Source organism: Stegostoma tigrinum, chromosome 35, assembly GCF_030684315.1.
Source record: "Stegostoma tigrinum isolate sSteTig4 chromosome 35, sSteTig4.hap1, whole genome shotgun sequence".
NCBI lineage: Eukaryota > Metazoa > Chordata > Chondrichthyes > Orectolobiformes > Stegostomatidae > Stegostoma > Stegostoma tigrinum.
Genome location: NC_081388.1, coordinates 491,611 through 516,500, shown reverse-complemented (window position 1 = coordinate 516,500; position 24,890 = coordinate 491,611). Strand labels below are relative to the sequence as shown.

At 43.6% G+C, this 24,890-nt stretch overlaps 1 protein-coding gene across 1 annotated transcript in view; it reads left to right on the top strand.

Annotated features, from left to right (window-relative positions):
• The window catches only part of LOC125450624 (utrophin-like), a 116,546-nt gene that overhangs the window by 17,191 nt on the left and 74,465 nt on the right, over nucleotides 1–24,890 (top strand). The gene's annotated exons all lie outside the window — the stretch shown is intronic.

The following is a 24,890-nucleotide window of genomic DNA, read 5'->3' as shown; positions in this document are numbered from 1 at the left end:
ACTTTCCCATTCTTGAGTTTTGTGTTTTTGGTGTTTTGATGTTGATCTTGATATCAACAAGGAAACAGCTTTCTTCTCTAGCAGGTACCTATAAATTAATGTCTAGCAGCACGGTAAATGCCACAATAGAGTAACACAGGTTACCTGAGCTGCAGCATAAGGAAAGAGTAGAAGAGTTAGCAAACCCAGGTAAATAGAATTGAATCAAAGAAATAATGCAATAAAAGGTCATATCCACTTTGTTAGTTTCATGTGTTCCTAAATTCTGAAGAATGGTCACTGGACCCAAAATGTTAACTTTGCTTTCACTCCACAGATGCTGCCAGACTTGCTGAATTTTTCAATAATTTAATGTGTTCCCACTTCACTAACTCTTTTCCCAGTACAGAGCGGAACCTATTGAATTCTGCAAAAGCAAGAAGAAAAGATAGCTTAAGACATCTTAGGATTTCCAATATCTCTAATAATGATAAGAAAGTTAGCATGAAGGCACTTTATCTAAATGCTCTTGGTATTCACAACAAAGTAGATGAATTAACAGCACAAATCCTCTTGAATGATTCTGATGTGGTAGGCATCTTAGAGACATGGTTGCAGGGAGTTCAGGACTGGCAGTTCAACATCCAAGGATTCACAACTTATCGAAAAGACAGGGAGGTGGGCAGAGGGGAAGGGGTTACCTTGTTAGTCAAGAATGAAATTAAATCTACGGCACTGAATGGCATAGCGTCAGAAGGTGTGGAGTCTATGTGGGTGGAGTTGAGGTACCACAATGGCTAAAAAAAAGTATAATGGGAGTTATGTACAGACCTCCCAACAGTGATCAGGACCAGGGGCACAAGATGCACCTGGAAATAGATAGGGCATGTCAGAAAGGCAAGGTCACAGTAATCATGGGGGACGTCAACATGCAGGTGCACTGGACGAATAATGTTGCCGATAGATCCAAAGAAAGGGAATTCATGGAATGATTGCAGAATGATTTTTTGGAACAACTTGTGATGGAGCCCACAAGGGAACAGGCTATTCTGGACTTAGTGTTATGTAATGAGCCAGACTTTATAAAAGATCTTAAAGTAAGGGAACACTGAGGAGGCAGCGATCATAATATGGTAGAGTTTAATCTGCAGTTTGAAAGAGAGAAGGCAAAATCAGATGTAATGGTGTTACAGTTAAATAAAGGTAATTACAGGGGCATGAGAGGGGAATTGACAAAAATCGACTGGAAGGAGAGCCTAGCGGGGAAGACAGTAGACCAACAATGGCAGGAGTTTCTGGGTGTAATTGAGGACATAGTACAGAGGTTCATGCCAAAGAAAAGAAAGAAAAGAAAGATTATCTGGGGTGGGATTAGACAGCCATGGTTGACAGAGGAAGCCAGGAAATGTATCAAAGAAAAAGAGACAGCCTATAAAGTGGCCAAGAGCACTGGGAAATCAGAAGATTGGGAAGGCTACAAAAACAAACAGAGGATAACAAAGAGAGCAACAAGGAAGGAGAGGATCAAATATGAAGGTCGACTAGCTAGTAATATTAGAAATGATAGTAAAGGTTTCTTTCAAGACATCAGAAACAACCGAGAGGCAAAAGTAGACAGTGGGCCGCTCCAAATTGATGCTGGAAGGCTAGTAATGGGAGGTAAGGGAATAGCTGAAGAACTCAATAAGTACTTTGCGTCAGTCTTCACAGTGGAAGACATGAGTAGTATGCCAACAATTAGGGAGAGTCAGGGGGCAGAGTTGAGTATGGTAGGCATTTCAAAAGAGAAAGTGCTAGAAAACCTAAAGGGTCTAAAAATTGCTAAATCTCCTGGCCCCGATGGGCTACATCCTAGAGTTCTGAGGGACGTGGCTGAGGAAATAGCAGAGGCTTTGGATGTGATCTTTCAAAAGTCACTGGAGTCAGGGAAAGTCCCAGATGATTGGAAAATTGCTGTTGTAACCCCCTTGTTTAAGAAAGGATCAAGGCAAAAGATGGAAAATTACAGGCCAATTAGCCTAACCTCAGTAGTTGGTAAAATTCTGGAATTCATTGTTAAGGACGAGATTTCTAAATTCCTGGAAGTGCAGGGTCAGATTAGAACAAGTCAGCATGGATTTAGGAAGTGGGGGCCATGCCTGACAAACTGTGAGAATTCTTTGAAGAGGTAACAAGTATGTTAGACCAGGGAATCCCAGTGGATGTTATCTATCTAGACTTCCAAAAGGCCTTTGATAAGGTGTTTCACGGGAGGCCGCTGAGCGAGGTGAGGGCCCATGGTGTTCGAGGTGAGCTACTGGCTTGGATTGGGGATTGGCTGTCTGACAGAAGGCAGAGAGTTGGGATAAAAGGCTGTTTTTCGGAATGGCAACTGGTGACAAGTGGTGTCCCGCAGGGTACAGTGTTGGGGCCACATCTGTTCACCTTATATTTTAATGATCTGGATGAAGGGGCTGGGGGCATTCTGGCGAAGTTTGCCGATGATACGAAGATAGGTGGACAGGCTGCAGAAAGATTTCGACAGTTTAGGAGAGTGATCCAGGAAATGGCTGATGAAATTCAACGTGAGCAAATGCGAGGTCTTGCACTTTGGAAAAAAGAATACAGGCATGGACTATTTTCTAAACGGTGAGAAAATTCATAAAGCCGAAGTACAAAGGGATCTGGGAGTGTTGGTCCAGGATTCTCTAAAAGTTAACTTGCAGGTAGAATCTGTGATTAAGAAAGATGTTGTCGTTCATCTCAAGAGGGTTGGAATATAAAAGCAGTGATGTGCTTCTGAGAATTTATAAAGCTCCAGTTAGGCCCCACTTAGAATATTGTGTCCAATTTTGGGCCCCACACCTCAGGAAGGACATACTGACCCTGGAGCGTGTCCAGTGGAGATTCACACGGATGATCCCTGGAATGGTAGGTTTAATGGCTGAGGATCCTGGGATTGTATTCATTAGAGTTTAGAAGGTTGAGGGGAGATCCAATAGAAACTTACAAGGTAATGTATGGCTTAGAAAGAGTGGATGCTGGGAAGTTGTTTCCGTTAGGGGAGAGTAGGACCCGTGGGCACAGCCTTAAAATTAGAGGGGGTAAAATTAAAACGGAAATGAGATGACATTTCTTCAGCCAGAGAGTGGTGGGCTTGTGGAATGCATTGCCACGGAGTGCAGTGGAGGCCGGGATATTAGATGCCTTCAAGCCAGAGATGGATAAATTCTTGATCTCATAAGGAATCAAGGGCTACGGGGAGAGTGCAGGGAAGTGAAGTTGAAATGCCCATCAGCCATGACTTAAATGGCAGAGTGGACTCGGTGGGCCCAATGGCCTCACTTTCACTCCGATGTCTTATGGTCTTGTGGAAGTAAAAATAGTGCATGAAGAATATACATTTTTGTTGCAAATCAGTGCAGTGCGGAAGATTTTCATGATGAAATTTGTTGTTTGGTTACATGGCAGAGAAAAGAGTTGTTTCCTAATTCGTCCTTCAGTGCAGGCAAGGAAGGAGCTCAAAAATGGTCTGAGGAGAGCCAGGAGGGGGCACGAGAAAGGCTTGGCAGAAGGAATCCGGGAAAACACAAAGGCATTTTACACTTACGTGAGGAATAAGAGAATGGTCAAAGAAAGAGTAGGGCCGATCAGGGATAGCATAGGGAACTTGTGTGTGGAGCCTGAGGAGGTAGGGGAAGCCCTAAATGAGTTTTTTGCTTCTGTCTTTACGAAAGAAACGAACTTTGTAGTGAATGAAACCTTTGAAGAGCAGGTGTGCATGCTGGAATGGATAGAGATAGACGAAGCTGATGTGCTGAAAATTTTGTCAAACATTAAGATTGACAAGTCGCCAGGCCCGGATCAGATTTGTCCTCGGCTGCTTTGGGAAGCGAGAAATGCAATTGCTTCGCCACTTGCGAAGATCTTTGCATCCTCGCTCTCCACTGGAGTCGTACCTGAGGACTGGAGAGAGGCAAATGTAATTCCTCTCTTCAAGAAAGGAAATAGGGAAATCCCCGGCAATTATAGACCGGTAAGTCTCACGTCTGTCGTCTGCAAGGTGTTAGAAAGGATTCTGAGGGATGAGATTTATGACCATCTGGAAGAGCATGGCTTGATCAAATACAGTCAACACAGCTTTGTGAGGGGTAGGTCATGCCTTACGAACCTTATCGAGTTTTTGGAGGATGTGACTAGAAAAGTTGATGAGGGTCGAGCTGTGGATGTGGTGTATATGGACTTCAGTAAGGCATTTGATAAGGTTCCCCATGGTAGGCTCATTCAGAAGGTCAAGAGGAATGGGATACAGGGGAACTTAGCTGCTTGGATACAGAATTGGCTGGCCAACAGGAGACAGCGAGTGGTTGTAGAAGGAAAATATTCTGCCTGGAAGTCAGTGGTGAGTGGAGTTCCACAGGGCTCTGTCCTTGGGCCTCTACTGTTTGTAATTTTTATTAATGACGTGGACGAGGGGATTGAAGGATGGGTCAGCAAGTTTGCAGACGACACAAAGGTCGGAGGTGTCGTTGACAGTGTAGAGGGCTGTTGTAGGCTGCAGCGGGACATTGACAGGATGCAGAGATGGGCTGAGAGGTGGCAGATGGAGTTCAACCTGGATAAATACGAGGTGATGCATTTTGGAAGGTTGAATTTGAAAGCTGAGTACAGGATTAAGGATAGGATTCTTGGCAGCGTGGAGGAACAGAGGGATCTTGGTGTGCAGATACATAGATCCCTTAAAATGGCCACCCAAGTGGACAGGGTTGTTAAGAAAGCAGATGGTGTTTTGGCTTTCATTCACAGGGGGATTGAGTTTAAGAGTCGTGAGATCTTGTTGCAGCTCTATAAAACTTTGGTTAGACCGCACTTGGAATACTGCGTCCAGTTCTGGGCGCCCTATTATAGGAAAGATGTGGATGCTTTGGAGAGGGTTCAGAGGAGGTTTACCAGGATGCTGCCTGGACTGGAGGGCTTATCTTATGAAGAGAGGTTGACTGAGCTCGGTCTCTTTTCATTGGAGAAAAGGAGGAGGAGAGGGGACCTAATTGAGGTATACAAGATAATGAGAGGCATAGATAGAGTTGATAGCCAGAGACTATTTCCCAGGGCAGAAATGGCTAGCACGAGGGGTCATAGTTTTAAGCTTGTTGGTGGAAAGTATAGAGGGGATGTCAGAGGCAGGTTCTTTACGCAGAGAGTTGTGAGAGCATGGAATGCGTTGCCGGCAGCAGTTGTGGAAGCAAGGTCATTGGGGTCATTTAAGAGACTGCTGGACATGTATATGGTCACAGAAATTTGAGGGTGCATACATGAGGATCAATGGTCGGCACAACATTGTGGGCTGAAGGGCCTGTTCTGTGCTGTACTGTTCTATGTTCTATGTTCAGAGGATTTCTGGGTGTTGGATATATTTTCCCAGGAGCTGGGATCTAAATGATGTTATAAATAAATTTAAAAGCACTTTGCCTAAATAGAATGTTCATGACGATTGCATGATGCGTCTCTTTAGAAGTGATAAGTTTTACAACAGCCTCTGAATGACATTCCCTAATTTGTTGCAGCTGCAGACAGGGATTCGCTAAATCATTAATTTCCCAAGTCAGGAACGATAAACCAATTCCCCTTGTTTATTCAGCTGTTCTCTCCGTTGGCTGCACCAAGGTTAATTCAGAAAGAATCTCTTCCTTGGAAACCTTTCTCCCAGATCCAAATGAATGTGAATCAGAAATTGCTGGAAAAACTCAACAGGTCTAGCAGCATCTGTGGATCGCTAACAGGCTTAATGTTTCAGGTTGGTGACCCTTGTTCAGAGTGTTAACTCTGCTTTCCCTCCACAGATGCTGCCAGACCTGCTGAGTTTTGCCAGCAATTCCTGGTTTTGTTTCTGATTTTCAGCATCTGCAGCTCTTTGGTTTTTGCCAAATGAATATAAGTTTTAAGTGGAGGTAATTTAATCAGGCTTTCTTGAATTAACATAAAGAGCAGTTTATCAAATTACTGGGGAGTATTACTGAACAAAGAGACCTTGGCGTGCAGGTTCATAGTTCCTAGAAGTTGGAGTCACAGGTAGACAGGGTAGTGAAGAAGGTGTTTTGTGCACCTGCCTTTATCGGTCAGTGTATTGAGTATAGGAATTGGGATGTCACGTTGTGGCTGTACAGAACATTGGTTCGGCCACTTTTGGAATACAGTGTGCAATTCTGATCTCCCTGCTATAGGAAGGATGTTGTTGAACTTACAAGGGTACAGAAATGCTTTACCAAGATGTTACCAGGGTTGCAGGGTTTGAGCAATACAGAACAACTGAATAGGCGGGACTAATTTCCTTGCAGTGTCGGAGGTTGAGGCATGATTTTATCGAGATTTATAAAATCGTGAAGGGTAAGGATAGAGTGAATAGCCAAGGTCTTTATTCCCTGGGTAGGGAGTCCAAAACTTGAGGGTACAGGTTTAGGGTGAGAAGGGAAAGATTTAAAAGGGACCTAAGGGGGGCAACCTTTCCAATCAGAGGATGGTGTGTGTGTGGAATGAGCTTCCAGACGAAGTGGTCGTGGCTTGTACAATTGCATTTAAAAGGCATCTGGATGGGTGCATGAACGGGAAGGGTTTAGAGGGATATGGACCAAGTGCTGGCAAGTGGGACTGGATTAATTTCGGATATCCGGAGGCATGACCCAAGTTGGACCAAAGTGTGTTTCAGTGCCGTGCAACTGTATGACTCTAGATACAAGAAGAAGTAGTAACACAACACACAGGTACAAAAGTAAGCGATGAGTGCAACTGCATAAAAGTAAAAGCAAAATGCAGATGATCCTCTGAATTATTTGTGAAGAGCAAGTACAAAGATGTAGCAGCTGTGATTGGATGTGGCCAGTCGCGTTGACCTTGATAGTTGAGCTGACAGTTTTGATATTGATTTTGTGATCAAAATTCCTTTGTGGTGATTACTTTTGAACTCTCTGACAGCATGTGGAGGAAGAAGGGGTGATTCTATGTTTTTTTTCTGGTAGGATAGGGCTGTTAAAAATCGCTATTATCAAAGCTGTGTCCCTCAGCACTCTGGGCCAGACACGAGGACATTTTCTGCTGACAGTGACAGGCTTATTGTTGCATTCAATTTTTAAGCTCTCTTTCATACATTTCTGGAGGGTAACATAGATATGCCTGAAAAAGGTGGCTGTCTGCTGAGAGAGATGCAGTCAGCCGCTCGGTCTGTCTTTTTAGGAGGTCTGTCCCTTTTTGAAATTTCCCTGATTCTTTACAGGTACAGCATTACATTGGCTTCTTGTAGAATTTTTTCAGTGAGATTTGCAGTTTATACTTTCTGTAGCAGTCCTATTTTTCTTTCAAAATAAAGTAATTTTGAAATGAGAAGTGAAAAGAGGCCTGTTTGTATTTTGAAGCTCTGATCTATTGTCATCATACTGGTTTTGTTTTAAACATTGATTGAAAGTTTTGTAATTCTGGTCAGGTCAAGTATGAGTTGGTTGTGACATATATCTAACTAGAAGTTTGATATTTGAATATCTATAATGTAAATTATTTTTATTCCTGTAATTGTATAAAGGGAATTAATTTCAAATGTTTCGGTACAAGGTATTGAGGAGTTAAGGGGACAGTAGGAGAGAGAAAATATGCTGTATCATCTGTCATAGTGAGATTTGAAGCCAAGTCCAAATGACATTAGCTTGTGGGTCTGGATTAATAGTCTGATGATATCACTACTCCATCCCCACCTGTAGCATTTTGTGTCTCTTCTTCGTCCACGATAGTTGTCCACCAGTTACCCTTAAAAATAAAATGATTTGACAACTTGAAGAGAAAATTATCTTTGCAGTATTGTATCCTCAGCTGTTTCCTTTGAATGATTCTTTCGGATGAGTTTTGACAGCCTTTCTAATAACAAACAGTATTGCAGTTAATAAAACTGCCAAGGAATGAATGGGTCTTTATGCTGTGTTTATGGTCGAGTGGTCAAGCCACTATCAACCTGCTAGAATTTCAACCTGGGCCGGCCTAGAGCAGCAGTTTTTGATGAAAATTACACGCATAACCCCTGTAGGACAGGAGCAAAACAAACATAAAGCCTGAAGTCAATCTTTATAATGTTCCCTTCAGGGCTATTAAAACTATTCTATACTTATAATGAGGAAAAACAATTTTTAAAAATTAATTTATTTTAAATCAAGTCATTCTGTATCTTCAGCACATAATGAGCTTGGCTTATGACAGTCAGCCAACCAACCGCCAACTTAGACGCTCTTAATCATCATTGTGGCCCCCTTTTTGAACTTGACCAGTGACACACAACTAAGATTAACAGCATGTACCTCTGCATCCTTTGCTTTGATCAGTAATGACATTGAGGTTACCAGCTTGGAGATTCTGAGTCTCTGCTCATTATCAGGGAGCTTAGTTAGGTGCCGCTGAGTCAATTTTTGCATCACTATTTATGTTATTTCAGCTTCTTGATGGTGTGGATGTCAGTAACTCTTGGAAGCCAATATTATCAGTACTTTTCCTAAATGGGCCTTGTGTTGCTGGCTAGGTGACTGTTTATTGCTCATGCCAAATTGCTTAGAAGGCAGTTAAGCGTAAACTATGATGCCTGGCCTAGACTGAAGGGTTTGTTCTGTACCATATGATTCTGTGATTTTATGAATGCGAAGACTGGAATCACATGTATCCTAGGCCAGGTTTCCTTCTGTATCGGGCATTAGTGAACCAAATGGCAATTGAGAATGGTTTAATGGACACGTTCTGGCTAACTTTTTTATTGCAGACTTGCATTGAATTCAGGCTTCAGAAAGAATGCCAAGAGTAGGTACATCAGCATTGCAGCATTCCCTCAACATTGCCATCATTTTCTGCTCAAGTCCTGGTTTGGAGCTTCAACCTAAAATTTCTAACTGGGTAGAGGGTGGAAAGAAGAGGATGACTGTGTCAGTGGAACAAAAATGACAGACATGTTGGAGTTTTTTTTTCCTTTAAATCATTCATGGAGTGTGCCCATTGTCCATTTCTAATTGCCTTTGAGAAGGTGAGAGTAAGTCACTGCAGTCCATGTGATGTGGGTACATCCCAATATGAATAGTATTGTATTTATGATTATTTGGAAAAGCACAGTTTGATTAGAAATAGCATGGCTTTCAGAGGGGTAAGTCAGGCCTCACAAGCGAATTCTTTGAGGATGTGACAAAATACATCGATGAAGGTAGACCATGGATGTGATGTCTATGGAGTTTAGCAAGACATTTGATAAGCTTCAACATGGTAGGCTCATTCAGAAAGTAAGGAGGCATGAGATTCAGGGAAATTTGCCTGTCTGGATACATAGCTGGCTGCCCGATAGAAGACAGGTTGGTAGTAGATGGAAAGTATTCAGCTTGGAGCTCGGTGACTCGTGGTGTTCTGCACGAATCTGTTCTGGGACGCCTGCTGATTGTAATCTTTATAAACGATTTGGAAGAGGAAGTGGGAGGGTGGGTCAGTAAGTTTGCCAATGTCACAAGGGTTGTTGGAGTTGTGGATAGTGTGGAGGGCTGTTGTAGGTTGCAACAGGATGCAGAGCTGGGCAAAGAACTGGCAGATGGAATTCAAACCAGAAAAGTGTGAAGTGATTTATTTTGTAAGTTCAAATTGAATGTAGATTACAGGGTTAATGGAAGTATGGAGGAACAGAGGGATCTTGGGGTCCATATCCAAAGCTCCCACCAAGTTGCTACCCAAGGTGAGAGGGTTTTTAAGAAGACATATGGTGTGTTGGCTTTCATTGACAGGAGAATTGATTTTAAGAGCCATTAGGTTATGCTGCAGCTCTCTGAAACTCTGGTTACTCCACACTTGTATTTTTATGTTCAGCTTTTGTCGCCTCATTATAGGAGAGATGTGGAAGCTTTAGAGAGAGTGTAGAGGAGATTTAGCAAGATGCTCAAAATTATCAGAAAGGCTGTCGAGGAGCTGGGCATGTCATGCTTCCGCCCTGTTTGCGAGTTTGCAGCATTCATTTGACAAATGTACTTGTTCAGAACTAAGGAAAGGTCACTGAAATGGTAACTCTGATTTTCCTTCACATATGCTGCCAGGCCTGCTGAGCTTTTCCAGCAACTTCTGCTTTTATTTCTGATTTCCAGCATCCGCTGTCCTCTTGGGTTTTCACTCAGAATTTTTAATTTGTCGCAGTGGAAGGGATCAAAAATTTTGTTTTTAAGAGGGACCTGAAATAACTCCACAGAGCTGGTATCCTGTCACCAAGTCACCTTTTATTTACAAATGGAGAGCCCTGACACTCCAGTTCTTATCAATCAGCCAGGGCTTCCTGACTGGACTAGATTAAGCCCCATTCAGGAAACTCACTCTGTGCTGTCCATCTGGCTGACCTCGTTACATTCAATATATTCCTCCCCTTCTGAGTTCAAGGACACAGGCTGGTTCTTTTTCTTTTGTGGTTTCTGGATGTTCTAGCATCGGGTCAGGTTCCTCTAATCCTGCCTTGGATACGGGCAGAGTGTAATGTGCAGTAGCTTGCCTCTTGCGCCGAGAGTATCTCGCAAGAAATCAGTTTTATTCTGCAAGTGGAAAAGGCGTCGAGGCAGTGACCATCTCCGATTCCGAGGTATCTTCGATGCTTGACGGAGAAGTCGAACACACATGTTCTCGAACTATTGGAAAGGCTGTCGAGGAGCTGGGCACGTTGTGCCCCTGCACTGTTTGCGAGTTTGCAGCATTCGTATGGTCTTGGTGACATTCTCGTTCAGGGCTGTTGCATCTACTTGATTGTTATATGTCATTAGAACTGACCTCACATTGACCATGTCCGTTACTCGTGCAGGTCCATTCCTCTGGTTCCTACACCAAACGTTATCCCCTGAAATAAAGCCTCTCACTCAGCAGTCTCATGTCTGGCACTGGCTTTCCTGATGCCGTATCAGCCCAGTTGGGTTAGCATGTAAAACAATACTTTTCACTGTGTCTGTCTACATGTGACAGTTATATGTCAAATCAAATCTCATTTATTACCTTCCCATGTATACAAAGATGCATGCAATGTGATCTGTTAACCTTTGGAGTTTCACCAATGGCATTAATTCTCATTTCTGTTGCCTTTGAGCTTTTTTAATCAGCTTGCATTCCAACTGATATTTCACAGATTGTAGAATTGTGGGTTATTTGTGTTGTGGACTCTTGCACATGGAGACTATGAATTTTGACTCTTTACTTTCATAACACGCGACTAAGTATTTGCCACGATATATATTACGATATATAGATGGTGAAAGGATTTAGAGGAATTGTGTATGAAACCTGAACAGTAAATGAAGCTGTGCAAAGCTTGATTTAGTCAAGACAAGAGCTTTGGAACTTTGTATCCATGTTGTTTATAACAATGTTATAATAGTGGATGTCGCCATGGACGTCCAGTCCTTTTACACCTGCATTCCTCATGCAGATGGCCTCAAGGCCCTCCGCTTGTTCCTGTCCCACAGGCCCGACCAGTCCCCCTCCACTGACACCCTCGTCCGCCTAGCTAAACTCGTCCTCACCCTCAACAACTTCTCCTTCGATTCCTCCCACTTCGTACAGACAAAGGGGGTGGCCATGGGTACCTGCATGGGCCGAAGCTATGCCTGCCTCTTTGTAGGTGACATGGAACATCCCTCTTGCGCACCTGCACAGGCCCTCTGTTACATGGATGACTGTATCGGCGCCGCCTCTTGCTCCCCAGAGGAGCTCGAACAGTTCATCCACTTCACCAACACCTTCCACCCCAACCTCAAGTTCACCTGGGCCATCTCCAACACATCCCTCTCCTTCCTGGACCTCTCAGTCTCCATCTCAGGCAACCAGCTAGAAACTGATGTCCATTTCAAGCCCACCGACCCCCACAGCTACCGAGAACACACCTCCTCCCACCCACCCTCCTGCAAAAATTCCATCCCCTATTCCCAATTCCTCCGCCTCCGCCACATCGCTCCCAGGATAAGGCATTCCACTCCCGCACATCCAAGATGTCCGCATTCTTCGAGGACTGCAACTTCCCTCCCGCAGTGGTCCAGAACGCCCTTGACCGTGTCTCCCGCATTTCCCACAATACATCCCTCACACCCCGCCCCTGCAACCACCGCCCTAAAAGAATCCCCCTCGTCTTCACATACCACCCCACCAGCCTCGGATACAACGCATCATCCTCCGACACTTCCGCCATCTACAAACCAACCCCACCACCCAAGACATTTTTCCCCTGTCTGCTTTCCGGAGAGACCATTCTCTCCGAGACTCCCTTGTCCACTCCACACTCTCCCCTTCAACCCCACCACACCCGGCAACTTACCCTGCAACCGCTGGAAATGGTACACTTGCCCCCACACCTCCTCCCTCACCCCTGTCCCAGGCCCCAAGATGACTTTCCATATTAAGCAGATATTCACCTGCACATCTGCCAATTTGTACACTGTATCCACTGTACACGGTGTGGCCTCCTCTGCATTGGGGAAACCAAGCGGAGGCTTGGGGACCGCTTTGCAGAACACCTCTGCTCGGTTTGCAGTAAACAACTGCACCTCCCAGTCGCGAACCATTTTAACTCCCCCTCCCATTCTTTAGATGACATGTCCCTCATGGGCCTCCTGCAGTGCCACAATGATGCCACCCGAAGGTTGCAGGAACAGCAACTCATATTCCGCTTGGGAACCCTGCAGCCCAATGGTATCAATGTGGATTTCACAAGCTTCTAATCTCCCGTCCTCCCACTGCATCCCAAAACCAGCCCAGTTCGTCCCCTCCCCCCACTGCATCTCAAAACCAGCCTAGCTCGTCCCCGCCTCCCTAACCTGTTCTTCCTCCCATCTATCCCCTCCTCCCACCTCAAGCCACTCCTCCATTTCCCACCTACCGACCTCATCCCGTCTCCATGATCTGTCCGTCCTCCCCGGACTGACCTATGCCCTCTCTACCTGCCCCACCTATACTCTCCTCTCCACCTATCTTCTCCTCTATCCATCTTCGGTCCGCCTCTGTCCCTATTCATTTCAGAACCCTCTCCCCGTCCCTCTCTCTGATGAAGGGTCTCGGCCCGAAACGTCAGCTTTTGTGCTCCTGAGACGCTGCTGGGCCTGCTGTGTTCATCCAGCCTCACACTTTGTTATCTTGGATTCTCCAGCATCTGCAGTTCCCATTATCTCTGGTTATAATAGTGAGATTGAGTTATAATAGTGACAAGATTGAAGCAGTCTATCAAAAGCATTCATCCACACCCAGCCTCGAGTCTCATCCTTACAATTTGTTGCAGATCATATTTGGAAGAAATAATTTTAATGAGCTGCATTAGCATAATTGCAATAAGCACTTCACTGTATTACTTTTCTCAGGCGTCTTAACTTTTAGTCAGTTGAAAGTCAGGGTGAGAGCCTTAGTAACTTTGTAATGACAAACTGTCAAATGGAAGAAGTGCTGCAGTACTGAAAGTGTGAATGACAGTGCAAAAAGATGTAGAAAAAAATAACATTCATTGCTGCCTCTTTTAAAGTGTTTCAAGTGTGCATTGTGACTTTGAGGGAAATGGTTGAGGAGGAACTAATGAGCCCTGTGAGCTGAATTAATGCAAAGAAACTTGCAGTCTCCAGATTGTCAGAAACCACATGTATGACTAAAATTGTGAGTTGATATCCTCTGGAATTCCCGACCCGTGGAGCTGTGTGGATCTAGAGTTGGAAACCTGTCAGATAGGTCTAAGTATGGACTATTTTGTTTCAATTTCCATTATCTGATTATTATAGCGGAAACTTGCATGGACTGAAGTTTCTTTCAAAACGACAAAAGCATGGACCTAAAATGATGGCTGTTGTCTTCTGACTATGGACTGCAGCAAGCTTCGGGCAACCTATGTGGAATGAATGAATAAATTAATCTGCATTTAAATCATGATTTCATCTGTAGTCATTGAAACAGGCAACTGAATCAGTATCAAGAAACTCACGTTTCCTGTTGTAGTTCACACATATATGGTACTTTTACACATTCTGAATGGAGAGCTCGACTGCCAGTCAGCCAGCTTGGAAAGATAGTGCAGCTAAACTCTGAAATTCCCACTAAACTATATTTCAACAGCTGTTATTGAGAAGAGAGCAGAAAAAGAGAAAAAAGATTCATTCACGACAAGAGCTGGAACGCTTTCTCTCCCGTTGTCTCTCATCATGTTGGAAGACAGTGCCTAGTGGAAAAAGCAAATTGGAAAACAACAATTTATCAAGGAAGCAAAGGTAGCTACAGATTCGTCTACTGCTGAGTATACATTTCAAACATTAAACAACCGTTCTCCCGAGCTAAGAATCTAACATCCCAAATGTACAAATGGCTTGGCCGGAGAAGCTACAAGTAACATTCATACCACACAAACCCCAGGCCGTGACCATCTCCAATAAGAGACAACCGAATCTCCAGCCCATGACATTCAGTGGTGTCATGGAATCCCCCTGTCTCACCATCCTTAGGGTTACCATTGACTGGAAATGCAGCTGAACTCGCCACGTAAACATAGTGGCTACAAGAGCAGGTCAGAGGCTAGGAATACTGCAGCAAGTAACTCGCCACCTAACTTATGAAAGCCTGTCCACCTTGTACACGGCACAAGTCAGGAGTGTGATGGGATGCTTCCCACTTGTCTGGATGGATGCAGCTCAAACAACACTCAAGAAGCTTGATGCCATCCAGGACAAAAAAGTCCATTTGATTGGCATCACATCCACAAACACCCACTTTCTCCAACCATTGATGCTCAGTAGCAGCAGCATGCATTGTCTAAAAGATGCACAGCAGAAATTCACCAAAAATCCTTGGCACCTTCCAAACCTCCACTACTCTCAAGGCCCTCACTTCACAACTTTGTTAAAAAGGCAACTTGATAGATGACAATATTCTTTCATAATTTTTTGAATGTTGCTGAAATTAAATGATCAGTTTGGATGAGCATTTAGGAGGTGTCTAAAATTATAGTGGGATCTTGAACAATTGGCCATTGGGCTGAGGGGTGACAGATGGAGTTTGATTTGGATAAATGCGAGGTATTGCATTTTGGTAAACCAAATAAGGGCAGGACTTTTGCAGTTAATAGAACTGTGGATGGAGTTGTAAAACTGAGAGACCAAAGGATTGATGTTACATAATCCTTTGCAAGTTGGACGAGGTGGTTAAGAAGGCATTTAACACGCTTGCCTTCATTGATCAGACCATTGAGTTCTCGGAGTTGGTAGGTGGTCACTTTTTGAGTATTGTTCCGATTGCCTTGCTATAGGAAGGATGTGATTAAATTGGAGAGGGTTCGGGAAACATAGCAGGATGTTGTTGGGACTGGAGAATTTGAGCTGTAATGATACGCTGGATAGGCTGTGACCTTTGTCACTAGAGCTTTAGGAGGTTGATGGGTGACATTATACAGGTTTATAAAATCATGAGGGGTACCGATAAGATGAATAGCAAAGGTCTTTTCTCTAGGGTAGGGGAGTTCAAAACTAGAGCACACATTTTTAAAATAAATGGAGAAAGATTTAAACGTGACCTGAAGGGCAACTTTTTTTACACAGAGGGTAGTTCGCTTGTGGAATGAACTGCCAGAGGAATTGGTAGATGCAGGTACAGTTCTACTCCGTTGCTGTATGATTCTATGACTCTGGTGTCAATTGACAATATAGCTGTCCCCAGGTTGAAGTGCCTCATTAGTTCTAGGATTCCTGCCAACTCGATAATATGAAGCAGAAGGTGAGAACTTTGGAAACAGCTTCAGGTATAAATTGTTTGCTTAAAGTAAGAACTATGTATGTATATTTTGTGATGGCATCCAAGCATGCTCTTCTGTTAAAATCCTATTGGCAACATCATTGCAAAACACAAAACACTACCTGTATTCTTGTTCTAAATGCCACCCTTTGATGCCATTTGGTGTTGAGATCGTGAACCAATCCCTTAATGAATTCCCTCCAATTGCATATTGCCTGAAATAGAAAGAAACAGGCCCAGGAGCCTGAGAAAGAGAAAATTAGAATGAACATGTTATTCTCCCTATTGCCAAGATATTCTCAGTTCCTGTGAAAAAGTGAATTTTTACAATTGCCTGAGTAGAAATTTATTCTGACCCATTGTATCAGTTCAGTAATCTTCAAAATAAACAATCATGAAGCTGCAATATTAGCAGGACCATTTAATAATATTTGGTCAGGCTTGCCTTGAAGAGATTGTGTTATCTATAAAATCAGGAGCGAGTTTATATGGTAACGAAATTACCTAATGGCCTGACCTTTAACAGTGCGCAGCTACCGACAGCACGTGACAGTATTGTTTATAAATATTTGTATTTTTTTGCTCCAAATACTAGCTTGTAGAATTTAGATTAAAGCAAGTATTATTTTGGAGTCTTTGAGCAAGTTATGTAGAAACTGCTGATTATTACAGAAATCATCAAAAAGGTGTAAATTGCTGGGAGGGAGAAGAGCTGTTACATTTATCAGTTGTCACGTTGACATATTCCATTGTAGTAGGTAAGTCCGTGTCTTCTGTGATTTATTTCTTGGAATTGCAAGTATTTATCTTTCAGAACTGCAAATGAAATTGCCACCAGCAATTTTTTTTTGGTGATCAACTTCGCCTCCATTATCCTGCATCACAATCAAATTCTAATATTTCTGAACTGAGGAATCATAGAATTTGACAGTATAGAAGGTGGCCATTTGTCCCAGCCTGTCTGTACTGGCTCCTGAAAGAGCTACCTTGCTTTGTCTCTGTTGGCCTCTAAATTCAGCACTTTCGAATATATATCTCAGGAAGGGTCACCGGACCTGAGATGTTAATTCCAATTTCTCTTCACAGATGCTGTCAGGCCTGTTGATCTTTTCTAGCAACTTTGTCAAGTTTTTGTCAAGTAAAGAGATTTAGATTCTCCCTTACTGGAGATTGTCATTGCCTGACATTTTTTTGTAATGCATAATTCTTACCACTTGTCAGCCCTAGCCTGAACTTTGCCCAGGCCTTGCTGCATATGGACGTGGACTGCAGTAATCAGTGCCGATACCCACTTCTGACTTTGTGAAGGAGTTACGTTCATTGATAAAGCAGCTGAAGCTGGTCAGACTGAGGAACTTTGCAGCGATGACCTGGTACTGAGCTGATTGATCTCCAGCAACCACAACCATCCTGCCTTTTGCTGTCTATATCTTCAAGACCATTTCCCACCTGATTCCCATGGACTTCAGTTTTCGGAAGGCTTCTTGATGTCAAGGTGAGTTACTTTTCTGTCAGCCTTGGAAAACCATTCTTTTGTCTGTGTTTGGACCAAAATTGTATGAAAGTTAGAAGCTACGTTGGCCCTGATGGAGCCCAAAATGAGCAACAATGAGCCGGTTATTGTCCAGTTTCGGGTCCAGTTCTGAGGAACAGTCACTGGACCTGAAATGTTAGCTCTGATTAATTTCAGTCACACACAGTTAGAGAAACTACGCTGTTCCAATCATAACATTAATTTATATAACCAAGCGCAACCTTGACTCGTACAATGAGTTAAAATTCTGGACTCGACCTCCAGTTACCCGGGCCATTCAGTACTAATCTCGGTCTTTTGACAGTGAACACTTTGTGGAGCTGTTTTATTAATTGTGTGGTGCTGTCATATGAACAGGAGCTGCCAGAGTTCGGCTTCTAATTAGCTCTTGTGTAATACAGATGATTTCAGTCAAGTTTTCATTATGTTCAAGGAGATATAGTGAGTTGACTGACTTTTATGAAGAGCTGTGCAATTTTTACAGCCATGTGTGTTTCTGCTGAAAGCAATATCTTTTGATGAATTGTATTGCGTGTGTCAAAAATGTGAAAAGATTTAGTTCAGCACACAGTGTGATTCTGAGTTGAGTGGCTTAAAAATATTTACAGATTTGTGACCGACATGCTCAGTGAATTCTTTATCCAGGGAAAGCTTTATAAATCTCAGTATTCGTAACATAATCTCAACTATGTAATTTATACCCATATTCCTGGGTTATGCTCTATCTTTCATTCAAATTACTTTATAATCCATCACATGGATAATTCAAGATAACAAAGTGTGAAGCTGGATGAGCAGAGCAGGCCAAGCAGCATCTCAGGAGCACAAAAGCTGACGTTTCGGGCCCAGACCCTTCATCAGAGAGGGGGATGGGGTGAGGGTTCTGAAATAAATAGGGAGAGAGGGGGAGGCGGACTGAAGATGGAGAGAAAAGATGATAGGTGGAGAGGAGAGTATAGGTGGGGAGGTAGGGAGGGGGTAGGTCAGTCCAGAGAAGACGGAGAGGTCGAGAAGGCGGGATGAGGTAGTCGGTCGGAAATGGAGGTGCTGCTTGACGTGGGAGGAAGGGATGGGTGAGAGGAAGAACGGGTTAGGGAAGCGGAGACAAGTTGGGCTGGTTTTGGGATGCACTGTGGAGAGGGGAAGAACTGGGCTGGTTTTGGGATGCATTGGGAGAAGGGGAGATTTTGAAGCTTGCGAAGTCCACATTGATACCATTGGGCAGCAGGGTTCCCAAGCGGAATATGAGTTGCTGTTCCTGCAACCTTCAGGTGGCATCATTGTGGCACTGCAGGAGGCCCATGATGGACATGTCATCTAAAGAATGGGAGGGGGAGTGGAAATGGTTTGCGAATGGGAGGTGCAGTTGTTTATTGCGAACCGAGCGGAGGTGTTCTGCAAAGCGGTCCCCAAGCCTCCGCTTGGTTCCCCAATGTAGAGGAAGCCACACCGGGTACAATGGATACAGTATACCACATCGGCAGATGTGCAGGTGAACATCTGCTAAATATGGAAGGTCATCTTGGGGCCTGGGATGGGAGTGAGGGAGGAGGTATGGGGGCAAGTGTAGCACTTCGTGCGGTTGCAGGGGAAGGTGCCGGGTGTGGTGGGGTTGGAGGGACTGTGGAGCGGACAAGGGAGTCACGGAGAGAGTGGTCTCTCCAGAAGGCAGACAAGGGTGGGGATGGAAAAATGGCTTGGGTGCTGGGGTCGGATTGTAGATGGCGGAAGTGTCGGAGGATGATGCGTTGTATCCGGAGGTTGGTGGGGTGGTGTGTGAGAACGAGGGGGATCCTCTTGTGGCGGGGGCGGGGTGTGAGGGACGTGTTGCAGGAAATGCAGGCGACGCGGTCAAGGGCGTTCTCGACCACTGCGGGGGGAACGTTGCGGTCCTTGAAGAACGTACACATCTGGGGTGTGCGGGAGTGGAATGCCTCATCCTGGGAGCAGATGCGGCGGAGGTGGAGGAATTGGGAATAGGGGATAGAATTTTTGCAGGAGGGTGGGTGGGAGGAGGTGTATTCTAGGGAGCTGTGGGAGTCGGTGGGCTTGAAATGGACATCAGTTTCTAGCTGGTTACCTGAGATGGAGACTGAGAGGTCCAGCAAGGTGAGGGATGTGTTGGAGATGGCCCAGGTGAACTTGAGGTTGGGGTGGAAGGTGTTGGTGAAGTGGATGAACTGTTCGAGCTGCTCTGGGGAGCAAGTGGCGGCGCCGATACAATCATCAATGTAACAGAGGAAGAGGTGGCGTTTGGGGCCTGTGTAGGTGCGGACGAGGGACTGTTCCATGTCACCTACAAAGAGGCAGGCATAGCTTGAGCCCATGCGGGTACCCATGGCCACCTCCTTTGTCTGTACGAAGTTGGAGGAATCGAAAGAGAAGTTGTTGAGGGTGAGGACGAGTTTGGCTAGGCGGATGAGGCTGTCAGTGGAGGGGGACTGGTCAGGCCTGCGGGACAGGAAGAAGTGGAGGGCTTTGAGGCCATCTGCATGCGGAATACAGGTGTGTAGGGACTGGACGTCCATGGTGAAAATGAGGTGTTGGGGGCCAGGGGATTGGAAGTTCTGGAGGAGGTGGAGGGCGTGGGTGGTGTCACGGACGTAGGTGGGGAGTTCCTGGACCAAGGGGGAGAAAATGGAGTCCAGATAGGTGTAGATGAGTTCGGTGGGGCAGGAACAGGCTGAGACAATGGGTCGACCCAGGCAGGCAGGCTTGTGGATTTTGGGCAGGGCAGGCAGGTTTTTAACACAGCACAGGAGATTTGTTGAAACAGTATCTAATGGTAATTAGATTAAATCCTTTTCTTTATTCACTGCTCACTTTGGGAGTCATTCTGAGCTATTTCCCAGAAATGGTCATGTTAGGCAATCGAATTTGAATTTCTCAGCCAATATCTTTAACCAAAGTTATTGATATTATGAACTACCTATTATGCTTATGAATTGGTTATTGTCTCATAGAGGCCTCTAGCTCAGGAAAGGAACCTTTGGCACTGTGCCTGTGAAAAACAGCCACCTAACTATTCTAATCCCATTTTACGGCATTTGTATCATTTGCCTTGTATGCCTTGGCATAGCAAGTATCCCCTTTTATTTCGTAAATCTTATGAGGGTTTCTGCCTCAGCCACCCTTACTGGCAGTGAGTTCCAGATTCCTACACCCTCTTGGTAAAAACATTTTTCCTCTCATCCCTTATGAATCTCTTGCCCCTTACCTTAAATCTACGTGACCAGTCATTGATCCCTGTACCAAAGCGAAAAGTTTCTTTCTGTTTATGCCTCTCATAATTTTATACATTTCAATCATATTCTCCCTTCATCTGTTCTGTTGTATGGAAAACAACTTTAGACTGTTCATTCTTCCTTCATTTCAAAAACTCTTCACCTTGGACAGCATCCTGATAAATCTCCCCTGCACCTTCTCCAGTGCAGTGACATCCCCACCAACCCTTCACTGTGGATTCCAGACCTGTGCCCATTACGCTAGCTGTGTCCTAAACAATGTTTTGCATAGTTCCAGCATAACCACCCTACTCTTAAACTCAATGCCTTAGTTAGTAAAGGTAAGTGTCCCTTATGCCTTCTTCATTACTTTATCTACCCGACCTGATACCTTAAGGGACTGGTGTACATGTATATCAAAATCCCTGGGATCCTCAGTGCTTCCACCTTTCATCATATATTCCTATTCCTTATTTGTCCTGCTGAAGTGCATTCTCTCACGTGTATCCAGATTGAATTCCATTTGCTGCTGATTAGCCTATCTATATTCTCCTGTAATCTAAAGCTAACCTCCTCATGAATGACTACTCCACCAATTTTTGCACCATCTGCAAACTAACTGATCCGCCTTGCTATGTAGATATCTAAATCGTTTATAAATAACACAAACAGCAATAAGTCCAACATTGATCCCTGCGCTGAACACAGAATTCCAATCACCAAAACACCAAGCAATCATCAACCTCTGTGCTTTGACATTCGACCAATTCTGGATCCGAGTAGCCAAATTTCCTCAGATCCCTTGGGCTATTCACTATTAGTCTCCCATGTGGGACATTGACAAAAGCCTTGCTGAAGTCCAAGTAGATTATGTCAAATGTAATCCCCTCTTGTACACACCTGGTTACTTCTTCAAAAAATGCAATCAAGTTATTCAGACATGGCCTCCCCTCAATAAAACCATGACTGCCCTGCCTTTCCAAGTGTGGATTGATTCTGTCCCACAGAATTGCTTCCAGTAGTTTCCTCACCTGAGGTGAGACTTTACTATTGTGTATCTTTATTTCAATATACAATTTTTATTCACTTTTGCGATATGGACATCACTGCCTGTCTTGAGTTGCCCTTGAGAAAGTGGTGGTGAGTTGCTTTCTTAACCCGCTGCATGCCATGTGATATAGCTACTCTCGCGATGACATTAGGGAGGGAATTCCAGGATTTTGACTTGTTTTAAGCATTTATATGTACTTTATCATGAAATGCTGACAAGGTCGACAAGGAAATATAAGGATTCAAAAAGATTTATGGTCCTCATGAAGAAATAGTTAGGACTGGTAGACAGACCCTCAATAATTTGCCCAGAACTGCGTGCTGTGTGTTTGTTCTCGGCCTTTTTCTAAAGCAGTTGATTCAAACAGTCTGATTGTAAAATTCTTTTCTGTACAAATGTTTGCTTTAAAATAAATAGAAGTGAAGAGAAGAATCCGTCTAGAATTAGATTTGATTTGTGTGTGGCTTTGAGAGTGATCTTGTCATGAGTATGCTGTGAGATTACCCCAGAGACTCTGATATGCTAAAGTAATAGGATTTTGGAGACTGGCAACAACTGCTCTGCTTCTGTGCCACCACAAAAAATCACATCTGTCTTGTTTAGAAATACTTGGAGGCGTCCTGTTGCTGTGCATCTGATTTGAAAACTGTAACATGCAAAAACATACTCTTAGTATTACTCTGAAAGATTCAACATAAAGTAATTTAACAGATTTCTTCTATTGTCTAGAATATCTTCTGAAATATTTGGTTTGAAAATGGGTAAGTCACAAAATTGTATCAGTGATAATGGGAACTGCAGATGCTGCAGAATCCGAGACAACAAAGTGTGGAGCTGGATGGACACCGAAGGCCAAGCAGCATTTTGACACATCCAGCATTGCCGAAGTGATTACCCACTGCAGTTTAGACACAACTTTATGAGCAGGCTTGTCATGAAAGACCAATTTAATCATCTAATAAGCAGTATGTTCTGGCTGAAATACTAAAACATGATGAAAATCTTTGCAATTAGACAACTGTTTTACATTTTGCATTATGCATAGAAACAGACAAACAAGAGGGTTGTGTTCTGAGGAGGGGTCACCCGACCCAAAACGTGAACTCTGATTTTTGTTCACAGATGCTGCCAGACCTGCTGAGCTTTGCCAGCAAGTTCTGTTTTTGGTGTCATCTGATTTTCTGATTTTGTTTTGTCATGTTGATTCTTTAGAGCACATGTTTTTGAAGTTGAGCCTTCCCTCAGAAACGTCTCATTTGTTTTCACCAGCCATTTGCTGTGTTTGCCAGCAGCAAAGCCAAAATTTCTTTAATTTATTTCTTGTGAAGCATGCCTTCAGCAACCTGAGTTTACCTTATGGGTGTGCTGCGCTTTTCCTCCAGGCTTGGTATTTTTCCCTGTATCCGAGTGCAGTTATCAAGTGCATTCTCATGAGAGCAGTTTAATCATGGCTTTTCTTATTTTGAATTTGCTGTTGTTTTGGGTGTATAGTTTGGCAGTCTGTCGTTTGGTTGTTGCTCTGCTTTGGTTGGAAGGTTAATCTGATTATCTATAGCTGCTGTATTTGAGTTAGTATTTCTTTACCATTGAATCCATTGTACTTCTGAAATTTGACACAAATAGAATATAATTTCACTTTGTGACTTTGCTGTTAACACAGTAAATGGAGGAAAGTATTGGCCAGACAATGCTGAGAGGATGTAGAGAATCTACAAACAATTGTAATAAGGGTTACGAATGTGATAACTCTCGCTGGCGTATGCCAGTTGAATTTCTTGTGTTAAATTGCTAGATTATATTTTGGGGGTATAATTCTGAAAATAATATCTTGCTGTATGGAAAACAATATCCTTGAACACTGGTAGGTCAGTTGGAAGGCAAAGAAACACTGGGATTCCTGAAAGTAGAAGGAGAGAGAAAAATCAAAGCATTAATGAACCTGGTCCAAAGTCCATAATTGCCAGTGATACATCAGAGAATTTGTTGGTTACCTGGCTGCTGATGCACTAAAGCAGTAACACATAATAATGAAGTAACAAAAAACCATTCAAAAATGAGAGGGCATTGAAATAACTGACAGCATTGAATCTGCTCCTGTTGTGATGAAAGTGCCTTATTGATTTGTAACAAAATAGTTCCAGGGCTACATTGTATCAACTCAACGTAAGAGTAGTTTGTCTGTGGGACCTCGGAATAGTAATGATAAAGATCACTCTTGTCTATGGCTCCTGATTTCTACTGGTATGTGCTGTGGCAATCTATCAGTTCAGAGATGAAAAGTGGAGAGCAAGGGAAGGAGATTCAGAAGGTAGTTCGTTCTTTCAATAAAATACTTTCCATTTTGCTTTGTTGAGAATGCAGTCTTGAGTTTTGCAAGTGGCTTTAATAGCATGTATTTCAGGTGTTGAGGGAGCCAAGGGATTTTATTTGTGAGGTGCTGGTAATTGTTAGGAGGAAATTATATTCTGGGAATATCTTGTAATACAAATTGGAAACAGGTTAACTTTCAAATAAAGATCCAAAAAGATCTTCTGGTTGCTGGTTCGTTTTTGACTCAAAGGACATGTCTTTAAGGGCGGCATGGTGGTGCAGTGGTTAGCACTGCTGCCTCTTGGCACCAGGGACCCGGGTTTGATTCCAGACTTGGTTGACGGTCTGTGTGGAGTTTGCACATTCTCCCTGTGTCTGTGTGAGTTTTCTCCGGGTGCTCGGTTTACTCCCAACTGTCCAAAGATGTGCGGGTTAGGTGGACTGGCCATGCTAAATTGCCCATCGTGTTCAGGAATGTGTAGATTAGGTGTGTTTTAGGGGGATGGGTCTGGGTGGGATGTTCCAAGGATCCAACTGAACTTTTTGGACCGAAGGGCCTGTCTCCACATTGTAAGGATTCTAAAACTTAAAGTTCGTTACACTTAACCAAGATCGGAGTAAAATACTGGAAATGATTGTGAGGAGTGAATTTCAGGGTCGAACAGCTAATCTAACTAACATTGGCCAACATGTAGGTTTGGAAGGGGGCAGTCTGGCTGACTAACCGCTTTGAACTTTTAGAGGAAATCATGTTCCAGGTAGACTGTGGGAATTCCAAGATGCAGAAATAGGATAAGGTCATTTGGATCTATGAGTCTGCTTCGCAATTCATTTAGATCATTACCTGATTTGACATATATCTAGACTTTAAAAAAGAAACTTCAGCAAAATTCCATGTAACAGAGCTATTGAAGCTCATTGTGGTGGAATGAAAACAAAACACAGGAATGGATTGAAACTGGCTGAAGAGATGAGTTTTCATTTGAGAAGTGGTATCAAGATTGAGACCGGTAAGAGTACTTGCTGGGGTGTCCTAGGA